This window comes from Cannabis sativa, chromosome 4 (assembly GCF_029168945.1).
Source record: "Cannabis sativa cultivar Pink pepper isolate KNU-18-1 chromosome 4, ASM2916894v1, whole genome shotgun sequence".
NCBI lineage: Eukaryota > Viridiplantae > Streptophyta > Magnoliopsida > Rosales > Cannabaceae > Cannabis > Cannabis sativa.
This window is the reverse complement of record NC_083604.1, coordinates 18,524,832-18,548,958: the sequence shown is the minus strand read 5'-3', so window position 1 is coordinate 18,548,958 and position 24,127 is coordinate 18,524,832. Positions and strand designations below refer to the sequence as shown.

At 25.2% G+C, this 24,127-nt stretch overlaps 1 protein-coding gene across 8 annotated transcripts in view; it reads right to left on the bottom strand.

Annotated features, from left to right (window-relative positions):
- LOC133036707 (uncharacterized) overlaps positions 1–6,438 on the bottom strand; it is a 28,623-nt gene extending 22,185 nt beyond the window's left edge. For 2 of the 8 annotated variants that reach the window (XR_009687281.1, XM_061113396.1), the window contains exon 1: positions 6,083–6,430. The gene's annotated coding sequence lies outside the window, so the exon portion shown is untranslated. Of the gene's footprint in view, positions 1–5,296; positions 5,753–6,082 lie in introns of those variants that run through there. The other 6 variants (XR_009687285.1, XR_009687283.1, XR_009687282.1 and 3 more) reach the window with 6 other exon arrangements.
- Between the last annotated feature and the right edge of the window lie 17,689 nt (positions 6,439–24,127).

The window sequence follows — 24,127 nt, the reverse complement described above, 5'->3', positions numbered from 1 at the left end:
AATTAATTATTAGTATAAATATTTAAGATATTATATGGTCATAAATGCATAATTAATTATATATTATGGAATTAAGCATTTAATTTATTATCATACAATAATTGTATTAATTTGTATTTATTTGGCAAATTTATGTTTAATGCAATTAATTTAGATTTGTATGATTTAAATGCTATACATAAATTCCTTTTATAGTGCTAGATATATTTAGAAATATTCAAACATTAAGATAGGTTGAATATTTTATATAGCACATTAAGTTTCATAAAACTTCATAAAATATTCATAAAACTTCCTAAAATGAATAAAATATGAATAAAATGTAAGTAATTTTGTGGTTTGACATAAGAAAACATGAATTTGGGACAAATGCTCATATCTAGAACGGTTTTTAATGATCTTCGGACGACCACACTAGGAGCATTAATCTCAGTGATTGTCTACTATGTTAATAACGAAATTACTTTTAGGTAGAGCCCAATACCTAATGTCAAAGTGAAAATATAATTTTATATAATTAGGGAGTAGCCACAGCATCCTTATTTGTATAAAATTATATATTAATTAAAATTCACCTTAATGGACATAACTTGTAATTAATTATATAGGTATAATAATTTTACCCCACAGGGATTTTATTATATTTGTATAATTAATTAGGATAATATGTTAAATTAAATTCTCTTAATTTACCCCACAGGGAGTTATGGGGATTTAATTTAATAGTGTTATCACAAATTTAATTAAAGATAGATAATAAACCTTCATTTTCCAAAACTAATTGTTTAATTAAATCTATCATAAAGTTCATCTAATTTTATTAAATTTAAAATTTAGCCCACAGGCAATTTTGGATTTAATAAAATTTTAATCATCAGTTTATACTTTGGTGTCAAGTGAACCACATAATTTTAAATAATTAGGGAGTAGCCACAGCATCCTTAATTATATAAAATTATATACATTAAGTGGATTAAGATCACATAATGGACATGAATTATGTGAACATAATAATCTTACCCTACAGGGATTTTATTATATTTACATAATTAATATATTAAATTAAATTCTCTTAATTTATCCCACAGGGAATTATGTAGATTTAATTTAATAATTTTATAATAAAGTATAAAATTTTGAAACATTTATAAATAATTAAGTGTTTCATACATTTCATTGAGATAGAAATATTAAACTTTAAGTTTTTCATAAATTGTGTAAATCTATCATAATCTACATCTAAATCTAATCTTATTAAATTAAAAATTTAGCCCACAAGCAATTTTTGTTTAATAAGATTTCATATGTAAGCATGTTTATTCATTGGTAAAAACATGATTCATTTAAACCTCAAAACTATATATGTAATTTTATTACATCACTATTCATAAATTTCTTCCATACCAGTAGAAATTTCCAAAAAAATTTATTCTGATAACTTAATCTAAAATGTACGCTTTTACTGTATAATTAAGAAAAATAAATCACACTTTATTATCACCAATAAATTTTAATTTATTGTGTATGAATTCATTCTAATATAGTTAATGTGATTATTAACACATAGTGGATTATTTTAGATTGTTATTCCACATTCATAAATTTCTTGCAAGGTTTACAAATAAACCTAAGAAAGTCAGTAACTGTGAGCAAATCTTATCCACAGACAAGATAAGTTCTCACATTTAGAAGTTTAAGGAACAAGCAATACAGTAGTGGCTTTGTTTTAAAATTGGCAAAGACCTTTATGTTCCAAGATTCTATTGAAACTTGATTTAGACACATTAAGAGGTCTTTACTACAAATGATGTCACTCATAAAGATATGCAAGTTCAATCTGACAATAAGAAATGTGTTATTAATAAAGAATTCTTCTACATTATAGCACCAAAAATTATGGAACATATCTCCATAAATAGAATAAATGTTAGTAAATGGTGGGGATCTTCATTACACTAGATTTTACTAACTTTATTTAGAACTTGTGTGAATTTCATTAAGAATATGTATTCCAACAAGTCAAAATCGGTGCATACTAGAATTCTATCACATTAGAAATCATACAAGTCAATTAATTTTGAAGACATGGACTCAAATTTTGCATCTCTTTTTTGACGATTACTCACATAAATAATTTTTCTACAAAAGTATAGATTTATATGTTTCAAAGACATTTAAATCTTAAGTAGAGAAATGATGCATTTTGCATATTAAGATAGTGAGATCAAATATAAAATGGAGAATACTACATTAAAATTCGTGAGTATGGATAAACTCCCAGTCTATTTGCAAAGTTTCTTTAAAAGCATGGGTTCATTGCCCGATACATATGCTTGGTACACCTAAATTATAGTGTGTAACAGATTTAAGAAACTAAGCATTTTTTGGACATGGGGTGGAGGCTACATAGCAAACTCCAATCTTTCCTAAATCTTTGTCTATTGATAATCAACAATGGGGTGTACATATCGAATCGTGTTCTAACCAAAGTTGTTTCTCAAACATATTTTGAGTTGTGATAAGGTTGAAAACCGACTTGATAACATGTACACATTTTATAAATACCCATATATAGTTAGAGTACAATTGTCAAAGAAAAGATCTGGGCCCTAAACCATAAATGAGCATATTTCATTTGAAAAGCTATAAGGTTTAAGAGTTACATATTTTATTATCCATCTCACAACACTAGAATTGTGGAATTAAGAATTGACTTGATCAGTGGGAGTGATCAATCTAGGAACCTAGTTTCCGAGAAAGATCATTCATATTTTCTCAAACTTCCACCTCAAGTGTTAGATTAATTATGATTCAAAAAACCCTTAAGATTACTGGTTATTGAGAATTCATAACTAATCATTAATAATATACAAGTCATTGGTAAAATTCTAATAAGTTATGTTATTTAGTAATTGCTTACAATTTCTAAAATAACATGCTATTGAACCATTTGCTCTTTTAAGAGTTTGTTGGTCCATCCTTAAGATGACTTATTAGAACAGTAAGATCAATGTATTCTAGTGATCACATTTTGTACAATAAGAGTTCAACTACAATATTAATTTGAGACACAAATTAAATTATAGAATGATAAAGAATTGAAGTTGTAGTACAATATGCCATGAATGAAGAAATGAATATCTTAAATAGCAATAAAGTTTATCTTTAGTAAAGTTGCCTAATGGGGTGGAGAACATTAATTAAGCATAGGTTTTTTCACCAATAATATTCATTAGGCAACATTGAGAAACATAAAGATATAAAAGAATATTCATTGCTAAGAAGTTCATTTTGAACTAAGAATCAATAACAAAGGAGATTTACATTCTCAATTGTTTTTATAAAAGATTCTATTATAGACCTTGGCATTTGTTGCTTGTTTTAATTCATTAATCAATTCCAAATAGTGAACTAGAGGAGAAGGTATATAGACTGCCATAAAGATTTTCCTCTAATAGTGGTGAACATATGCAAGCTTAAAGTGTCTACCTATAGATTAAAACAAACATCTCACAAATTGGTATTATATCATCTTTTCCTTTAGGTTTGAAAAGAGAATTATGGAAATAATTATATACCAGAAGGTTAGTGAGAGTAATATTTGTTTTATACGTAGACAATATGTTACTTGCAAATGATGATAAAAGTTTTCTATATAAGTTGAAATAATTCATATCTCAAATTATTATTTTGAGATAAGGAATATAAATAATATATATAATTTTAATTAATTAGAGAGTAGCCACAGCATCTCTGATTAAATAAAATTATGTATTATTCATCTGATATAACTTTTATCTTTAAGTGTGATAAATATAACTCGAACTAGCATCTGAAAAATGATGTGGAGTGAGAATAAATTAAGAACATTCATTTGCTTCTATTTTAGAAGCCTAATGTATGCCTAAGAGTCTGAATAAGACTTTGCATTACATTTGTTTCAGGATCGTTAAGTAGTATCAGAATAACTAAAGTTAAGACCACTTTATTTTTCATACAAAGTGATGAGGTATCTTTAAAATACTAAAAATTATATTCATACATATTTTAAGATGAATTGACCATCTGGAAATATAGTTAACCAATTAGATTCTAACATACTTCACTGGTTGTATTTATTCACGTAAATCAATATTTTATTACGTCCTTAAGATTACCAGTAAGTTATATTGTAGAGAATCTTGATTGTTATTTCCACTATAGAAGTCAGATTCATTTATTGTTTTGAGGATACATCTCGTATGATGTATTATAGAGTTTCATAGTAGGCCTAGAGTTCAGAATTACAGTTTCATTAGGCCATTAAGAAAATTTTGCGATAAATTCAGCTACAATATTTATGGCTAATAACTCTAAGAGTACTGGTCGAAGCTAGCATATCGACATTAAGTATTTAGCCATAAAAAAGGCGTGATAAGTGGTCATTAATCACGCAAACTGAATTGGGTGATCGCATAGATCCTTGACTAAAGGCATGCCGCAACACAAATTCAAGGATCATAAAGTAAATATGGGATTCAGTTAACCCATATGCAGTTTTTTTATTTGTACAACCAAAAATTATTTAATGAAACTCTAATTTCGATATTTTCTCATATTTATGTGCACCTTAATTTCATCTGAGAAAATTATCGTAAGAGGACCTGAATAAACATAAGGGTTAGGGTTTATTCACTTAAGTACATTGCCACATAAAGTACATTGTTATATAATAAATATATCGTAATACATGGAAGATAATACTCGACTTATAATGAGGACATGTCGCTATGATTCGTATGTTTATTATATAATGAGGAACGTTTGGGTTTGAATGTTTTAGTTTAAATGCTGACCAAGTGGGAGAATATAAGAATATTTTTATTTTAAGAAATATATTTCTATTTAAGGAAATAAAATAAATAATTGATTTTGTGATAAATGAATATTTTATATTCATTGAATCTGGACAAAATCATTTACGTAATATTCTATATATGGTCAGATTTAAATATTCATTACCTGATTTGATTTCCTGAATTAATTGTCAAAATATTCTGACAATTAATGTGGCACAGATACTGATGGAGTATCTCACCTATAAATATAGGGTCTCGGTCCCCGAGCTCCTCACTCATTCTGTTCATAACAGCAAATTCCATCTAAAGAGAGTTGAGAGAGCGAGGAAGCCCGATTACCCATGGTAGTCAATTTCCTTTGCAGATCAAAGCTTATGTGGGTTTGAAGCTCAAGATTCAATGGCTGGAGGTATTTCGATCCTTATTCATAGTGTATATATGTTTGATTAATTCCGCACTTAATACTTAAACATATACATTTCAATGGCTGGAACACAATGTTAAAATTTGATGTAGATCTACAAAAAGCTACTTTTTTGTGCCAAATATAACACAATTTTTAGATCTTGCAAATATTCTCATGACCTAAACTCAAATACACAGTATATACACTTTTAAATAATTGTTTCTATCCCATCTAGAACTCTATTCACTATCACACACTTAAGTTCCACCAGCAGTGACCTAAGAAAAGAAACTCAAACTTGAGTTTAAGGCTTTAAGCCAATTTCTCCACTCTTCTGTCATTACTGCCACCGTCAAATTTGAAACCACCAGTGGCTGTTGCTTTTTATCACAGGGAAGAATAAAGCATATTTATTAGTTTTATTTTGTAATCTCTATTCATTTAATTTAACTTATACAATCTACAAGATATCGCTCCTTACCGACTATTAAAATGCATTGATCAAGACCTGCAACACATCCTGCCCGAACGTTAATCAAAAACTACAAACCAATATATAAGAATAACACCACATCCTACCAAAAAATTAATCAAGAACTACAACACAACACCTTCATTAAAATAGAAAACCAAATTAATAAAGAACAACCTAATGCCCAACTATGCAAGAGTCAAACTATCAAAGTAAGAACTAAAGTCAGAACATTTTAATCACTCCATTCTTACAAAAATTGAAGAATTAGTCCCAAAGCCTATCAATTTGGAAATCACCTTCAATATTCTAGTTATTTGCACATGAAGAAGATTGATTTTGTTTCTTTATTAAATAAGATCAAACCTGAAGAAAGGTTGGGTAAAATAGGCGACCACTAGGAGTGTTGACAGAGACGTTGGCAGTAGCGATGGGAGTTCGATGACAGCAGAAGCAATGAGAGTTCGATGACAGCAGAAGCAACGAGATTTCCACGGCAGCAACAGAGACGGAAGTTCCACGACTATGGAGTTTGACGCATAAAGGGAAGAGGAAGAAAAGTCACGATTTGGGATTTTTTTTTTCTTTTCTATTTGTTCACCTAATTTAATTTGAAACCTTAGATATAATTAGATCTAATGGCTTAAATATAAAGTAAAAAATAATGTAAAAATAGAATTGGAACGGGTCTTTATATTTGAACTAGAAAACTGGGTCGCGCGTTGCACGGTCTGAAAGAACTATATATTATAGTTAGTAAAATAATTTATCAATTAATATTAATAAAATTGAGCTTTGCACAAATAAAAAAAAAAAATTATTTAATAAATAAAAAGATGTGAAATTTTTTAAAATAAAATTATAAATTTGTCAAATATATACATAAATATTTAGAGTACTCCTTAAGTGAGGGCATCACTTTTGCTCATAAAAATAAAAGCATTTTTATAGCCTTTGATTCTCAATCTAATGGTAATAATTAATTTGACTACAATAGAATATCTCATACAGAATTAATAACTTCTTTTATTTTAATTTATTCTTTAAGAAAAATAAAAAATAAAAAAAAAAAAAAAAAAACTACCCACTAACAATAAAGTTCATTTTCTTAAAATAAAACCATAATAATAATAATCACACATTTGTAAATATTTTTAAACTAATAATTAAAAAAATAGAAATCAATACACGTGTATGATCTTTTAAAGATGGAACTTATTTATTTATTTATTTATTTTTAGAGAAGATGGAGCTTATTTTTTACAAATAAAATTTAGGTTTCTTTGAAAGAATAATACAAAAAAAAGTCTCCTATGTTATTGTTAAATTCTATTTTGGATCTTTTATTATGAAAAATAACAAAAAGGACCCTTTGATAATTAATAGGGTAAAAAAATGATCCCTTGAATATGTTTTTTGTGAATTTTTTTCTTTCAAAAAGACTAACAATATTATTTATTTTTAACAATTAATTTTTCAAATCATCTAAAACCTCATTTAAGCTGAATCAGAAAAGAAAATGTTTAAACAAAATTTGACTAAAATTGTGTCGATATGGGACAATTTTTTACCATCTTAATAAACATATGATCATTTTTATAATTTCTTAAAACAAAGAGTCCAAACTAAAATTTGTTGGGTTTTATGCCCTAAATAAAACTCATTTCAATATAATCAGATTTACTTATTAATATAGATCAAAAATAACATTTAATGTTGCATGGTTCACATGATTTATTTCATGATTATATGTACATAATGTATAAATTCATCTGAAACCCTTTTCACATACTTGATCCTGTTTATTGTGCCGTCAACACATTGGAAAGTAAACGTGACTATGTGAATAAAGTTTCCTAGATTTATCAGACACAGGGTTTTACTGATATGATAATCTACAACAAGAGTTTACCTGCATTTGGAGAAGTGTTATGTTCTTTCCAGAACATTGGTTAAAGTAAAGCTCAGGTTGGATGCATGGAGTATGCATCGGAAGGGACCGATATTGAACTTTGACTTAGATTTATTAAACTTACCGTAACATCTATTCAAGTCAATATCGCCTAGTTGATCCTAGATCAAATGATCTTAATCCTGTTACGATTAGGCTCATTCTTGAAAGGCTATTCGTGTTCCTTGAATTGTTAGTTAAGCCTACCTTTTGGTCAGGGTGATACGTACTTTTTGGGAACACGGTAGTGCAATTGAGTGGGAGCGCTATCATAAACATGGAATCTATAGCTTCTATCTGGCGAATAGTAAGCAAAGGATGATCTCCTTCGAGCTTGACCAAACAAATATAAATGGTGGAGTACTCATTTCACATAAGCTGAAATATCATTTATACGGGGTCAAGTGTTTTAAGGAATAAATACATTGTAGGGTGTAACGGTAATTTAATCCCTTTACAGTGTAGATCATTCATATAGAGGATCATTGATCACATTAGGATTATAACAATGGATAACTAATGATGTGTCTATATGGTGGAACATATAGAGCATTCTATATACTGAGAGTGCAATTCTAAGTTCTATGCGTGGATTCAACGAAGAATTAATAAGTTAGTGAATTTTAGTGCTAAATTCTTGATCTACTTATTGGAAGCTCGGTTATATAGACCCATGGTCCCCCCACTAGTTGAGATAATATTGCTTGTAAGACTCATGTAATTGGTTTTGATTAATCAATTATAATTCTCAAATTAGACTATGTCTATTTGTGAATTTTTCACTAAGTAAGGGCGAAATTGTAAAGAAAGAGTTTATAGGGGCATATTTGTTAATTATGATACTTTGTATGGTTCAATTAATAAATATGATAAATGACAATATTATTTAATAATTATTTATAGTTATTAAATAGTTAGAATTGGCATTTAAATGATTGAATTAGGAAATTGGCATTTTTGAGAAAATCAGATACAAAAGGTGTTAAAATTGCAAAATTGCAAAGCCCAAGGCCCAATCCATTAAAGGCATGGCCGGCCACCTATTGTAGCATTTTAAATTGATTTTTTCATTATTTTAATGTCATATAATTCAAATCTAACCCTAGTGGAATGCTATAAATAGATAGTGAAGGCTTCAGAAAAATTACACTTTTCTTCTGACTTTTTTCTATTCAGAAAAACTGAGCCTTCTCTCTCCCTATCTTTAGCTGACCACTCTCTCTCTCTTCTTCCATTGAAATTTCGAAAATCCTTAGTGTATGAGTAGTGCCCACACACATCAAGTGATACCTCAATCATAGTGAGGAAGATCGTGAAGAAAGATCATCAGCAAAGGAGTTTCAGCATCAAAGATTCAGAAAAAGAGATCCAGGTTCAGATATTGATAATGCTCTGCTACAGAAAGGAATCAAGGGCTAGATATCTGAACGGAATGAGTCATTATATTCCGCTGCACCCAATGTAAGGTTTCCTAAACTTTATATGTGTTTAATTTATCGTTTTAGAAAGTTCATATTTAGGATGTTAATAAACATACTTGTGAGTAGATCTAAGATCCTGGTAAAATAATTTCCAACAAAATTTAGCTAAAATAAAGAGGACCACTTTTGTATTATCCCTTTCTTTGAAAGCATTATCTCTTCCTCATAGAATTATCTATACCATTTTTCTTCTTCAATTCATATATAATGTATTGATTATAGAAAGGTTTTTTTTTTTATTTGATGAATGAAAAGATTTTTTTGAAAACATTAATACTCTTCTCTTTTTTTATATATATAAAAAAACATTAATACTCTTTAAGAATGATAATTAAATTAGTTAACTCAAATCGTTTTACTTTATTAATCTTAGTGTTTATTAATGTTTTTAATAAAAAGTTGTTCATTTTTTGTAAAAAAATTAAAAAAAAAAACATTAAAAAACTAACATGTTCCACAATTCATTTTAATCTCATGCACCTTCATTACTAAACCAATCAAAACTAAAAGAAAATGCTCTCATAGGTGAGAGCAAAAGTGGTGCTCTCACCTAAAAAAAATCCTAAATATTTATAATATGTACAAACCTTATAATTTTTTAGAAAATTTAAATTGAAGTAGTAACAAAAAATTTTAGTTTACTAATTATTTTTAAAAAATCACTTTATTTTTTAAAAAAAAAATATATATAATTTTTGCTTAAATATTATCTCTTTGCTTAATTAGTAAAAATATATTGTATATTATAATTTAAAGTATCTATATTAAATTTATGAATCATACTTTGTTAATTTAATAGTATAATTTATAAAATTAAAACTACTCAGTGTAATATGTATGTATAATTTGATTCATTTATGAATAGTGATACTTTTTTTTAATGATTTTTTATTTTTTATTAATAATAATAACATGTAATAGAATTGAAAAAATAGATTTACAATATTGTTGGAAACATTAATTGTATTTCTTTATTTTTTATTAATGATTAGTATTAGATGACGGTTGGTTTTACTTATTATTAGATTACTACCAATAAGTCATAATGAGAGAGTAAATAAAATAAAATTAAAAATACAATTAGATGTCTATATAATAAGACTTGAGATATAATAATATTTTACAAAATTGCTATAAATAATTTTATAAAACTGCTACAAATTATTTATTTTCATTATAAGATATATTTTTTTTTCTTGAAGTACCTATGAATAAGGGTTATTATATTATTTTTTATTATTAATATTATTATATTAAATAAAAAATTAGGAAAAAAAACTACAAATTAAAAAAATAGAAAATTAGAGGGAGAATAGGATGGGTTTTGTATATATTACAACAATTGCATATAGACTTATAGTTAATTATTAAGAGCATCAATATTATTAGCCAAAAAAAATAGAATAATTATGTATTATTATAATTAATTTGAATAATAGAGCTAAAGAACAATAGAATTAGTGTAATTAATTGTGATTTAATTATTGTAATATGTTGTCAATTTTTATATTGATAGGATGATGAGTTTTATATATATATTATTATAGTTACATATAATTAATTTTATTAGGATTATTATTAGCAAAAAAATTTAAAAATATAGTGAGTTTTGTATATATTAATTATTAAATAGTTATAAATAGTTAATTATTAAGATTATTATTACAAAAACTATTAAGATCATTATATATAATTATAATTGATTATTAATCTATACAATGTGGCACATATGTTAATATATATTATTATATTATTCGGATCTATTATTTTCGGCATAATTTTTTTTTTTTTTTTGCAAAAATAAAATATACGAATAATATAGAAGAATTGAAAGAAGAGAGTAAACATAATATAAAATATATTTACATAAATTATCTATATATAAAAATACAAAAGATAAAAATTATGAAGTCAATATAAAATAGTAATTAAATAAAAATAAAATTATATAAAAAAAACTTCAAAAAATAATTGAATTTAACAAAGAAAAACAATAATTAATACTTAAAAATGTAGCCACGCATGTTTATTATCTTCTTCTAGTTAGTGCATCATTTAGCTTTATATGAGTACATCTTATAAATAAATTTGAATAATTTTTCATAATCATAAACATATATAATAAAGAGGAAATTGGAATACATTCCATCCTATACAAATATACATTAGATGGAATCAACTTTACCATCATCAAAATCTTGATAGCATCCTCCTCTTCAAATTTCTCATGACTTTCAACATATTCAATCTCAATTCTGCATTTTCCAAACACAAAAAGAGATTAGAAAAGAAAAGATAAAATGTAAGGAATCCAACAATCATTTTATACTTTCAATAGTAACATCAAATATAATTTATGTGGTGTAATTATTTTTGTTATATTGTGAGTTATGAAAATGAAAAGATAGCATTATTTAAATAAGAATCAATATATCAATATAAAGGAAGGTTTAAAATATTCAATGTGGCATCTTAAATGATCTTTTCTTCCTAATCTTTCTTCTCTTATTTTTTTTTTGTTTTATTTCTCTCATTTTAATTATACAAACTACATATTTTTATATAGATCATTAAATTATAGTGTCTCCTCATTTTTATAACTCACATCATTTATTACACTTTTTATTATTATCATTATTATTCACACCATTTATAATACATTTTATTATTATTATTCAACAATATATATTTTTTTTTTATATCTTTCTCTTTTAAATTAATAATAATAATATTTTTTTTCTTCTTTTTTTACCCTTTCTATTGTTTCTTTTTTCAACTTTTTATTATTTATTAAAACAATTATATATATGATTTATTCATCTATAAATATTTATATAATGCAAACTCTAAGCATGATTAAGTAGCAGCTTAAAAATTCAGTATTCCATGCTACGAATTTTTTCCTAATCTATCTTTTCTTAATTTTTTAGTTTTTTTTTTTTTCTAATTTTTCAAATTTAACTCTACTTAAGTTACTAAATGTAAGTGATGAAAACACCTAAAGTAATTAATGGAATAAAATTAAACCTCATTCACATTATATATATAGATATAGATTTATCATTTAATTTAAAAATAATAATACAAATGTTAACAAAATTCGTTCCCTTTCTAATAGTTTCATTCTAATTGTAATTGTAATAAATTATAAAACTAAACATTAACTCTATAATAATCTAAGAATTAACTATTAACCTTTCACATTCTAATAATTAATTAAATATTAATCAAATGTAACTTACTAGACTATCTATTGGTATTGCAGTCTTATCCCATTCCAATCCTAATAAAAGGATATACGTGCTCCTATCACATTACCTTCAATCCCAATTTACGAGCATCATCAACATATCATGTTTCTCTTCCAAAACAACATGGTAAGTCCATGCATACATTATCTCAATTAATTTATATTATTCCATTTATCCTCACTTTCCTTTAAAAATTAGGTATATTATTTAATGTATTTTGTTCAGGGCCGTCTTAAACATTTTGGAGGCCCTGTTCCAATCTTAAATTTTAGGCCCCTAATAAAAAAAAAATTATTTTATTATAATAATTGTTATTTATTTCATTACAACTTTAAGTAAGTATCAACCTTCTATTTAAAAAATGTCATTCTTCGCACACTTTTTGAAGCGAATTGATCAACCATCTTACGTTTTTCATACCCAGACTCATGTTTTCTAATATTGGGAGGCATAGTAAAAAAAAGAACTAATATAATATTTCAAAGAATAATCAAGAGAGTAATAATTAAATTAGAAGTGAATAAAGGAACAAAAGAACCTGGTATTTGTTGCTATTATAAATTCAATATCGTCAATTGCCCAATACCACAATCACCAAGTGAAAAAAAAAAAGCAAACCAACCACCAAGTGAAAGCTCCAATCTAAAAAAATAAATAAATATCTATATATATATATATTATAGAGATTAGAGAAAGAGAATATATATAAACAATATATAAATCTTATGTAACATTTATATTATATAATATATATATATACTTGGCTTTTTTTATAAGAATTGATGGCAGCCAAAAATTAATATTGATTTAAAAATATGAGAAAGGAAGAGAATGATACTGATTTTCTTAAAAAAAAGAATGAGAGAAAGAGAAAGAATGAGATAAAAATGGGAATGTTAATTATGTATTTATATAATAATTGTACATAACATTAATATTAACGTTATGTTATGCAAAACTATCAATAACAACCTTTCCTATCCTCAATATTAATTCTTTTTATATTTTCAAAATAATAATAATAATAATAATAATTTCCTATTATTTTGGGACCCTGTGCAACTGCCCAGGTTGCACAGGCTATTAGCCGCCCTTGATTTTGTTATGCTATGGCCTAAATTTTTCAGGTTCATCATTATATATGATCATTTTTCTCCATCAATCCATCCCAGAAAATCCATCCCATAAAATTGCATCATGGTCAAAAGTAAGAAACAATGCTATATTTTTTTGTTTGCTCATCTAAATGTTATTTATTTTGGAAACACTCATTTTAGATGTCATACATATAATTCACCAAATCATTATGTTAGTTATTCTTTTTTTTTTTTCACAAAATTATTTCCATCTAAAGCCTTCATCAAAAAATCCAAAAATGTTACTTATAAGAATATTTTATTTAAGGAAATATATTTCTATTTAAAGAAATAAATTTTTATTTAAGGAAATAAATAAATAATTAATTTTCTGATAAATGAATATTTTATATTCATTGAATCTGGACAAAATCAATTATGTAATATTCTACATATGGTCAGATTTCTATATTCATTACCTGATTTGATTTCCTGAATTAATTGTCAAAATATTCTGACAATTAATGTGGCGCGAATCGATGGAGTATCTCACCTATAAATATAGGGTCTCGGTCCCCGAGCTCCTCACTCATTCTGTTCATAACAGCAAATTCCATCTAAAGAGAGTTGAGAGAGCGAGGAAGCCCGATTACCCACATCAACCAGTTTCCTTTGCAGATCAAAACTTATGTGGGTTTAAAGCTCAAGAATCAATGGCTGAATGTATTTCGATCTTTAAATTATAGTGCATATATGATTTATTGATTCCGCACTTTATTCATAATCATGTATGTTTTAGTCTATACAAATAAATGTCTAACAGTTGGTATCAGAGCGGATTATATATCTCTGCCTTGATTTATTTTGAGTTTTATATATATATACTTTTACGGGGTTCTTCATTTATAATATAAATTATATATATTTTATATATATATACTTCCATATTATATAATCCTGATTATATATATACATTCATACTCAATTCTTTTTTATACATATATATTTATATTCATATTCATCTTCATATATATATACATGTATATATTTATATTCATATACATCTTCATATATAAATATATATACGTATATGATCGGTTCTTAATTTATATATATTTTATATATATATTCATATTCATATAATTCCGATCATATATATACATTTTAATTCAATCTACGTATATACATATATATATTCATATTTTAATTTTGTTTATATATATTATATATATACGTAAGTATTGTTGTATATATATACGTATATATATATTTTATATATACTTTTATTGCATGAAATTGTATGTAATACTCTCTTCCATACATTAATGATGATTTTATGCAGTATATATTGTATACGAGTATATATATACATGAAAGTTTTATGCTTCGGTCCGTATTTTTTCCGTTTTTATTTTTGGTATTTATTTTGAATTCTATATGTATTACTATATTCATAAGATATTATAGATCGATTTTGTGCATCAAAATAATTTTAATACCTTAAAATCTGAAAACTTTACTGGAAAAATCTATTCGGACCCGAGAACACCTTTTGAAATTAAAGTATACATTTTGCGTGTTTTCAATGCTTGAAATCAATATAGATCTCTTAATTTTTTCATTTAGATCATTTTGGAATTGATTTCATAATTTTTGGAAGTTTAAGGAAAATTTATTATGTCATTTTTCAGGACAGATTTTTCAAAAAAAAAAAAAAGGAAAATTAAGAAAAATTTAAGAAAATTCCGAAATTTTATTATTTTGATTTATTTTTGGAATTTTATTTTATTTCCTTATTTTGTTTATTTAGTCAATTAAATTACATTTGTTTAAACTTTCCATTCTTATTTAATATATATCTTCATATATTATATGTTATTTAGTAATAAATTATTATGGAAAGTTTTTAATTTGGTAAATTAATTACATGCTTTATTTTTACATGTAATTACAATAATTGTGATATTTTAAGAATGTGAATATTTAATTATTCTACAATTAAGTGCGCAATTATTATATTTATTTACCAATTAAGTAATTTATTGATTAAATTAATTGATAATCTGCCATTAAGTATATTTTTTAATTTTGCATTTAATTCATTTCATATAATTAATTGTACTAATTTGTATATTTACCTTATTTATACAAATTAATTATTAGTGCAAATATTTAAGATATTATATGGTCATGAATGCATAATTAATTATATATTATGGAATTAAGCATTTAATTTATTATCATACAATAATTGTATTTATTTGGCAAATTTATTTTTAATACAATTAATTTTGATTTGTATGATTTAAATTCTATACATAAATTCCTTTTATAGTGCTAGATATATTTACCAATATTCAAACATTAAGATAGGTTGAATATTTTATTATAGCACATTAAGTTTCATAAAACTTCATAAAATTATTCATAAAATATTCATAAAACTTCCTAAAATGAATAAAATATAAATAAAATGTAAGTAATTTTGTGGTTAGACATAAGAAAACATGAACTTGGGACAAATGCTCATATCTAGAACGGTTTTTAATGATCTTCGGACGACCACACTAGGAGCACTAATCTCAGTGATTGTTTATTATGTTAATAACGAAATTACTTTTAGGTAGAGCCCAATACCTAATGTCAAAGTGAAAATATAATTTTATATAATTAGGGAGTAGCCACAGCATCCTTATTTGTATAAAATTATATATTAATTAAAATTCACCTTAATGGACATAACTTGTAATTAATTATATAGGTATAATAATTTTACCCCACAGGGATTTTATTATATTTGTATAATTAATTAGGATAATTTGTTAAATTAAATTCTCTTAATTTACCCCACAGGGAGTTATGGGGATTTAATTTAATAGTGTTATCACAAATTTAATTAAAGATAGATAATAAACCTTCATTTTCCTAAACTAATTGTTTAATTAAATCTATCATAAAGTTCATCTAATTTTATTAAATTTAAAATTTAGCCCACAGGCAATTTTGGATTTAGTAAAATTTTAATCTTCAGTTTATACTTTGGTGTCTAGTGAACCACATAATTTTAAATAATTAGGGAGTAGCCGCAGCATCCTTAATTATATAAAATTATATATATTAAGTGGATCAAGATCACATGATGGACATGAATTATGTGAACATAATAATCTTACCATACAGGGATTTTATTATATTTACATAATTAATATGTTAAATTAAATTCTCTTAATTTATCCCACAGAAATTATGTAGATTTAATTTAATAATTTTATAATAAAGTATAAAATTTTGAAACATTTATAAATAATTAAGTGTTTCATACCTTTCATTGAGATAGAAATATTAAACTTAAAGTTTTTTCATAAATTGTGTAAATCTATCATAATCTACATCTAAATCTAATCTTATTAAATTAAAAATTTAGCCCACAGGTAATTTTTGTTTAATAAGATTTCATATTTAAGCATGTTTATTCATTCGTAAAAACATGATTCATTTAAACCTCAAAACTATGTATGTAATTTTATTACATCACTATTTATAAATTTCTTCCATACCAGTAGAAATTTCCAAAATTTATTCTGATAACTTCATCTAAAATGTACAGTTTTTACTGTATAATTAAGAAAAATAAATCACACTTTATTATCACCAATAAATTTTAATTTATTGTGTATGAATTCATTCTAATATAGTTAATGTGATTATTAACACATAGTGGATTATTTTAGATTGTTATTCCACATTCATAATTTCTTAAAGGTTTACAAATAAACCTAAGAAAGTCAGTAACTGTGAGCAAATCTTATCCACAGACAAGATAACTTCTCACATTTAGAAGTTTAAGGAACAAACAATATAGTAGTGACTTTGTTTTAAAATTAGCAAAGACCTTTATGTTCCAAGCTTCTTTTGAAACTTGATTTAGACACGTTTAAAGGTCTTTACTATAAAATGATGTCACTCATAAAGATATGCAAGTTCAATCTGACAATAAGAAATGTGTTATCAATAAGAATTCATCTACATTATAACACCAAAGATTATGGACATATCTCCATAAATAGAATAAATGTTAGTAAATGGTGGGGATATTCACTTGATTTTACTAACTTTATTTAGAACTTGTGTGAATTTCATGAAGAATATGTAATCCAACAAGTCAAAATCGGTGCATACTAGAATTCTATCATATTAGAAATTATACAAATCAATTAATTTTGAAGACATGGACTCAAATTTTACATCTCATTTTTAACGATTACTCACATAAATAATTTTTCTACAAAAGTATAGATTTATATGTTTCAAAGACATTTAAATCTTAAGTAGAGAAATGGTGTATTTTGCATATTAAGATAGTGAGATCAAATATAAAATGGAGAATACTACATTAAAATTCGTGAGTATGGATAAAGTCACAGTCTATTTGCAAAATTTCTTTAAAAGCATGGGTTCATTGCCCGATACATATGCTTGGTACACCCAAATTATAGTGTGTGACAGATTTAAGAAACTAAGCATTTTTTGGACATGGGGTGGAGCCTACATAGCCAACTCCAAACTTTCCTAAATCTTTGTCTATTGATACTCTTCAATGGGGGTGTACATATCGAATCGTGTTCTAACCAAAGTTGTTTCTCAAATATATTTTGAGCTGTGATAAGGTTGAAAACCGACTGGATGACATGTACACATTTTATAAATACCCATATATAGTTAGAGTACAATTGTCGAAGAAAAGATCTGGGCCCAAAACCATAAATGAGCATATTTCATTTGAAAAGCTATAAGGTTTAAGGGTTACATATTTTATTATCCATCTCACAACACTAGAACTGTGGAATTAAGAATTGACTTGATCAGTGGGAGTGATCAATCTAGGAACCTAGTTTTAGAGAAAGATCATTCATATTTTCTCAAACTTCCACCTCAAGTGTTAGATTAATTATGATTCACAACAACCCTTAAGGTTAATGGTTATTGAGAATTCATAACTAATCATTAATAATCTACAAGCCATTGATAAAATTCTAATAAGTTATGTTATTTAGTAATTGCTAAAATAACATGCATATTGAACTATTTGCTCTTTTAAGAGTTTGTTGGTTCATCCTTAAGATGACTTATTAGAACAATAAGATCAATGTTTTCTAGTGATTACATTTTGTACAATAAGAGTTCAACTACAATATTAATTTGAGACGCAAATTAAATTATAGAATGATAAAGAATTGAAGTTGTCGTACAATATGCCACGAATGAAGAAATGAATATCTTAAAGAGCAATAAAGTTTATCTTTAGTAAAGTTGCCTAATGGGGTGGAGAACATTAATTAAGCATAGATTTTTTCACCAATAATCTTCATTAGACAACATTGAGAAACATAAAGATATAAAAGAATATTCATTGCTAAGAAGTTCATTTTGAAATAAGAATCAATAACAAAGGAGATCTGCATTCTCACTTGTTTTTATAAAAGATTATATTATAGACATTGGCATTTGTTGCTTGTTTTAATTCATTAATCAATTCTAAACAGTGAACTAGAGGAGAAGGTATACAGACTGCCATAAAGATTTTCCTCTAATAAGTGGTGAGAATATGCAAGCTTAAAGTGTCTACCTATAGATTAAAACAAACATCTCACAAATTGGTATTATATCATCTTTTCCTTTAGGTTTGAAAAGAGAATTATGGAAATAATTATATACCAGAAGGTTAGTGGGAGTAATATTTGTTTTATACGTAGACAATATGTTACTTGCAAATGATGATAAAAGTTTTCTATATAAGTTGAAATAATTCATATCTCAAATTATTATTTTGAGATAAAGAATATAAATAACATATATAATTTTAATTAATTAGAGAGTAGCCACAACATCTCTGATTAAATAAAATTATGTATAACTTTTATCTTAAGTGTGATAAATTCAACTCGAACCAGCATCTGAAAAATGGTCTGGAGTGAGAATAAATTAAGAACATTCATTTGTTTCTATTTTAGAAGCCTAATGTATGCCTAAGAGTCTGAATAAGACTTTGTATTACATTTGTTTCAGGATCGTTAAGTAGTATCAGAATAACTAAAGTTAAGACCACTTTATTCTTCATACAAAGTGATGAGGTGTCTTTAAGATACTAAAATTATATTCATACATATTTTATTAAGATGAATTGACCATCTGGAAATATAGTTAACCAATCAGATTCTAACGTACTTCACTGGTTGTATTGATTCACGTAAATCAATATTTTATTACAACCTTAAGATTACCAGTAAGTTATATTGTAGAGAATCTTGATTGTTATTTCCACTATAGAAGTCAGATTCATTTATTGTTTTGAGGATACATCTCGTATGATGTATTATAGAGTTTCATAGTAGGCCTAGAGTTCAGAATTACAGTTTCATTAGGCCATTAAGAAAATTTTGCGATAAATTCAGCTACAATATTTATGGCTAATAACTATAAAGTACTGGTCGAAGCTAGCATATCGACATTAAGTATTTAGCCATAAAAAAGCGTGATAAGTGGTCATTAATCACGCAAACTGAATTGGGTAATCGCATATCCTTGACTAAAGGCATGCCGCAACACAAATTCAAGGATCATAAAGTAAATGTGGGATTCAGTTAACCCATATGCAGTTTTTTATTTGTACAACCAAAAATTATTCAATGAAACTCTAATTTCGATATTTTCTCATATTTATGTGCACCTTAATTTCATCTGAGAAAATTATCGTAAGAGGACCTGAATAAACATAAGGGTTAGGGTTTATTCGCTTAAGTACATTACCACATAAAGTACATTGTTATATAATAAATATATCGTAATACATGGAAGATAATACTCGACTTATAATGAGGACATGTCGCTATGATTCGTATGTTTATTATATAATGGGGAACGTTTGGGTTTGAATGTTTTAGTCTAAATACTGACCAAGTGGGAGAATATAAGAATATTTTATTTAAGGAAATATATTTCTATTTAAAGAAATAAATTTCTATTTAAGGAAATAAATAAATAATTGATTTTCTGATAAATGAATATTTTATATTCATTGAATCTGGACAAAATCAATTATGTAATATTCTACATATGGTCAGATTTCTATATTCATTACCTGATTTGATTTCCTGAATTAATTGTCAAAATATTCTGACAATTAATGTGGCGCAGATACTGATGGAGTATCTCACCTATAAATATAGGGTCTCGGTCCCCGAGCTCTTCACTCATTCTGTTTATAACAGCAAATTCCATCTAAAGAGAGTTGAGAGAGCGAGGAAGCCCGATTACCCACATCAACCAGTTTCCTTTGCAGATCAAAACTTATGTGGGTTTGAAGCTCAAGAATCAATGGCTGGAGGTATTTCGATCCTTATTCATAGTGTATATATGTTTGATTTAATTCCGCATTTTATACATAAACATATATATATTTCAATTTATACATATAAATGTCTAACATTACTTGGATCACCATGCACCAAAGTTTTCCTTGTATTCTCTTCCTCCACCTCCTAATCAAGGTATGTAAAAATAATAAAATTTACTGCTCACATTTTTATATCTGTGCGATAAATTAACTTTTATCATACTAAACTTTCATGATGAGTCTTCTCTTTTTTGCATACTGTTTGACAATGATTTTTACAAAGAAAACCAATGGAATACAGTCATCAATTCTCTTCTTCTTTTGTCATGTCATTTTTCTTTTTATTTTCTTTAGTTAATAAAATCTATTAATTAATTAATTTATTAATTGATTTTTGATTTTATTATTAATTATTAATAATTATAAATTTAAATTATAAAAGTATTAATTATTTACTAAAATTGCTCATTTAATGGAAAAATGAAAATGGATCGAGCTATTTATCTATCTATATATATTATTTCCTATATTTATATACAATCTTGATACAAAACAAAGTGAAGTGGCTATCATCCCTATCAATTTTTTATTTTTCTAAATTGTAGTTTTTTCTAATTTTTATTCCCTTTTTATTCAAAAAAAAAAATACTATTTTATTAACTTAAAATTGTTTAATGCTAAATTACTTTTATTATTAATTTAGTTTAATAACTGAGGAAAAAGAAATGACCCTATAACTATATAAGTCATTAAAGATACATATAAAAGACTAATTTTTGAAAAGGTAAACTTCGAATTTGATTGTATCTAATTTAAATTAAAAACTATTTGATACATTAATATTTTCTTAATTTTTTTTATTTAATACGATTTCTTATTTTTTAATTATTTAATTTTATTATTAATTTAGTTTTATATGAAAAAAAAATAACAATCACTATTATTGTATACACATGAAAAGATTAATATTGATTCAGTTACAAGAATTTAGAAAGATTAATATTTATAACTATATTAAAAACTAATTAATATACATTAATTATTAACTACTACAAAGTATTAATTAAAAAATGAGTGAAAGTTACATATTTTAATTATAATTAATTTAATGAATTTATATGCTATAAATTTGGAAAGTAGAAAATAAACCATCCCTTAAATAAAACTACTAAAAAATTTTATTTTGCTAATTTTATTTTTCATTTTGTTTTGATATATCTATTCTATATAAAGTGTGCTTATATAACCGAATTTTTGGTTTATGAGAAATTCATGGGTGACTTTTTATTTATATTAAAAATAAAATGATTTATTATTAAAAATAAAATATTTTATGAGAAATTCATGGGTGACTTTTTATTTATATTAAAAATAAAATGATTTATTATTAAAAATAAAATAGTTTATGAGAAATTCATGGATCACTTTTTATTTATATATAATAAAATAAATAAAATAAATCTCATTAAATCTAAAAAATACGATTGGATTTTTGTTGTTATACATCTACGATTTTTCTCTTCTTCTTCTCTTCTAGAATTACCATTTTCCTATAAAAACACTCATTAAAAGAAAAAGTTATATTTTAACACATACAGTATAATTAAGAAGCCATAAAATTTATAATTTCGTCTTCTGTTAAATAAAAATAATAGCAACTTAAAGCATTATTATAATTATGCTGCTTTGTACATGCTGCGACAAAAAAGAATGCCAATCTTATTAATTTCTCCATGTTCTAGCTATTAATGCAAACCAGAAAAAGAAAAACATTTACAAAAACTCACGAAAACTTATCATAATTAAACCTGAGGCATTAGATGCAAAAAAAAAAAAAAACAAACAAATCAGAGAGTACATTACAGCACTGTTTTTGATCACGTGCTCATAAATTAGAAGCACAATTAAATATATTAGCGAAATAGTGACTAACATCCAAATTTCAGAGTTGATGAAAAATCTGCAACTGAATGAGGTAAAGACTACTACAATATTTACTTTATAAAAATTTTGTTTCAATATCTTACTATTATTAACACAATTTGATTTGGATGTAAAAAAAATATTTTTAGATTGAGGCGGCAATAAAAATAACTGATACCGTTCAGAGTTTTTATTACATGTCATGTGACGCATGTCATAAAAAAATAGATTTATACAATCACAATGAAAAAATTATATGTGACAAGCCATCATGCAGCCAGGAAGGATTTTCTACACCACGGTATATTACAAAAAACATATGATGTTATTGAAATTAAGTTAAAATAATAATAAAAAAAAGATACTAACAATCTTATTATGCATTTTACAGTGCTATAGCATATGTTGAACTTGATGACAATACAAAGAGCCTATCTGTTGTCATGTTCGCAGATATTGTGGAAAAAATATTTCCGTGTACTGCTGCCCAACTAATGAAATATACTGCAAAGGTGTAATTTTAAAAAAATAAAATAGTTTTACATGCCTTTCATAAGTTGATTTTTTTAATTAAATAAGCTATGCACACCATGTCTAATCATTTTAAATGAAAATACATCACGGTTTGCAGGAACACCGCCGCTTTGTCGACACTACCATATTTAATTTATCAATGTAAAAATAGACAATCCAGATATATGCGGACCCGGCTAGAATGAAAAGTGCAAAATACAAAAATTACACTATTGTCTCTATTGAAGCAAATGAAGATTGAAATCCACCAATGACTATCATTAGTTTTCTTATCTACAATTTTTAGACAAATGCTATCTTCAATTATCAATAATTTAGAGATTGATTTTTAATTTTCTTTTTATCTTACACCCATTTAAGTAATGTTTCTTTAAGTATTAGAACATCAATTTTTAATTTATTTTTGGATTAACTTAAGAACATATTTAAATCACCAAGCTTTCTTAAATATTAATATATTGCATTCGGTATTCATTTTTAATTGACAACATTATAAACTATAATATTTAGATACACATAATAATAATCTCACCTAATAACTAATAATATTTTTTCTTTAATTTTTAATTGTATCACTTTCAACTAACATAGAAAAAAATTAACATAAAATTTAGTATACGTGCCTTGCACGTAGCATTTTGCTAGTATATATATATATTCATGTTACTTTTGAAAATAAATTTAAAGTTTATCTATATTAATTTTTTTCACCTAAAGAAATTTATTTCTTTTTTTTTTTTTCCGTTTAAGGTTTTATTTGGTTCTTATTATTTACATAGTGTCTTTATCATTTTTCAAGCAT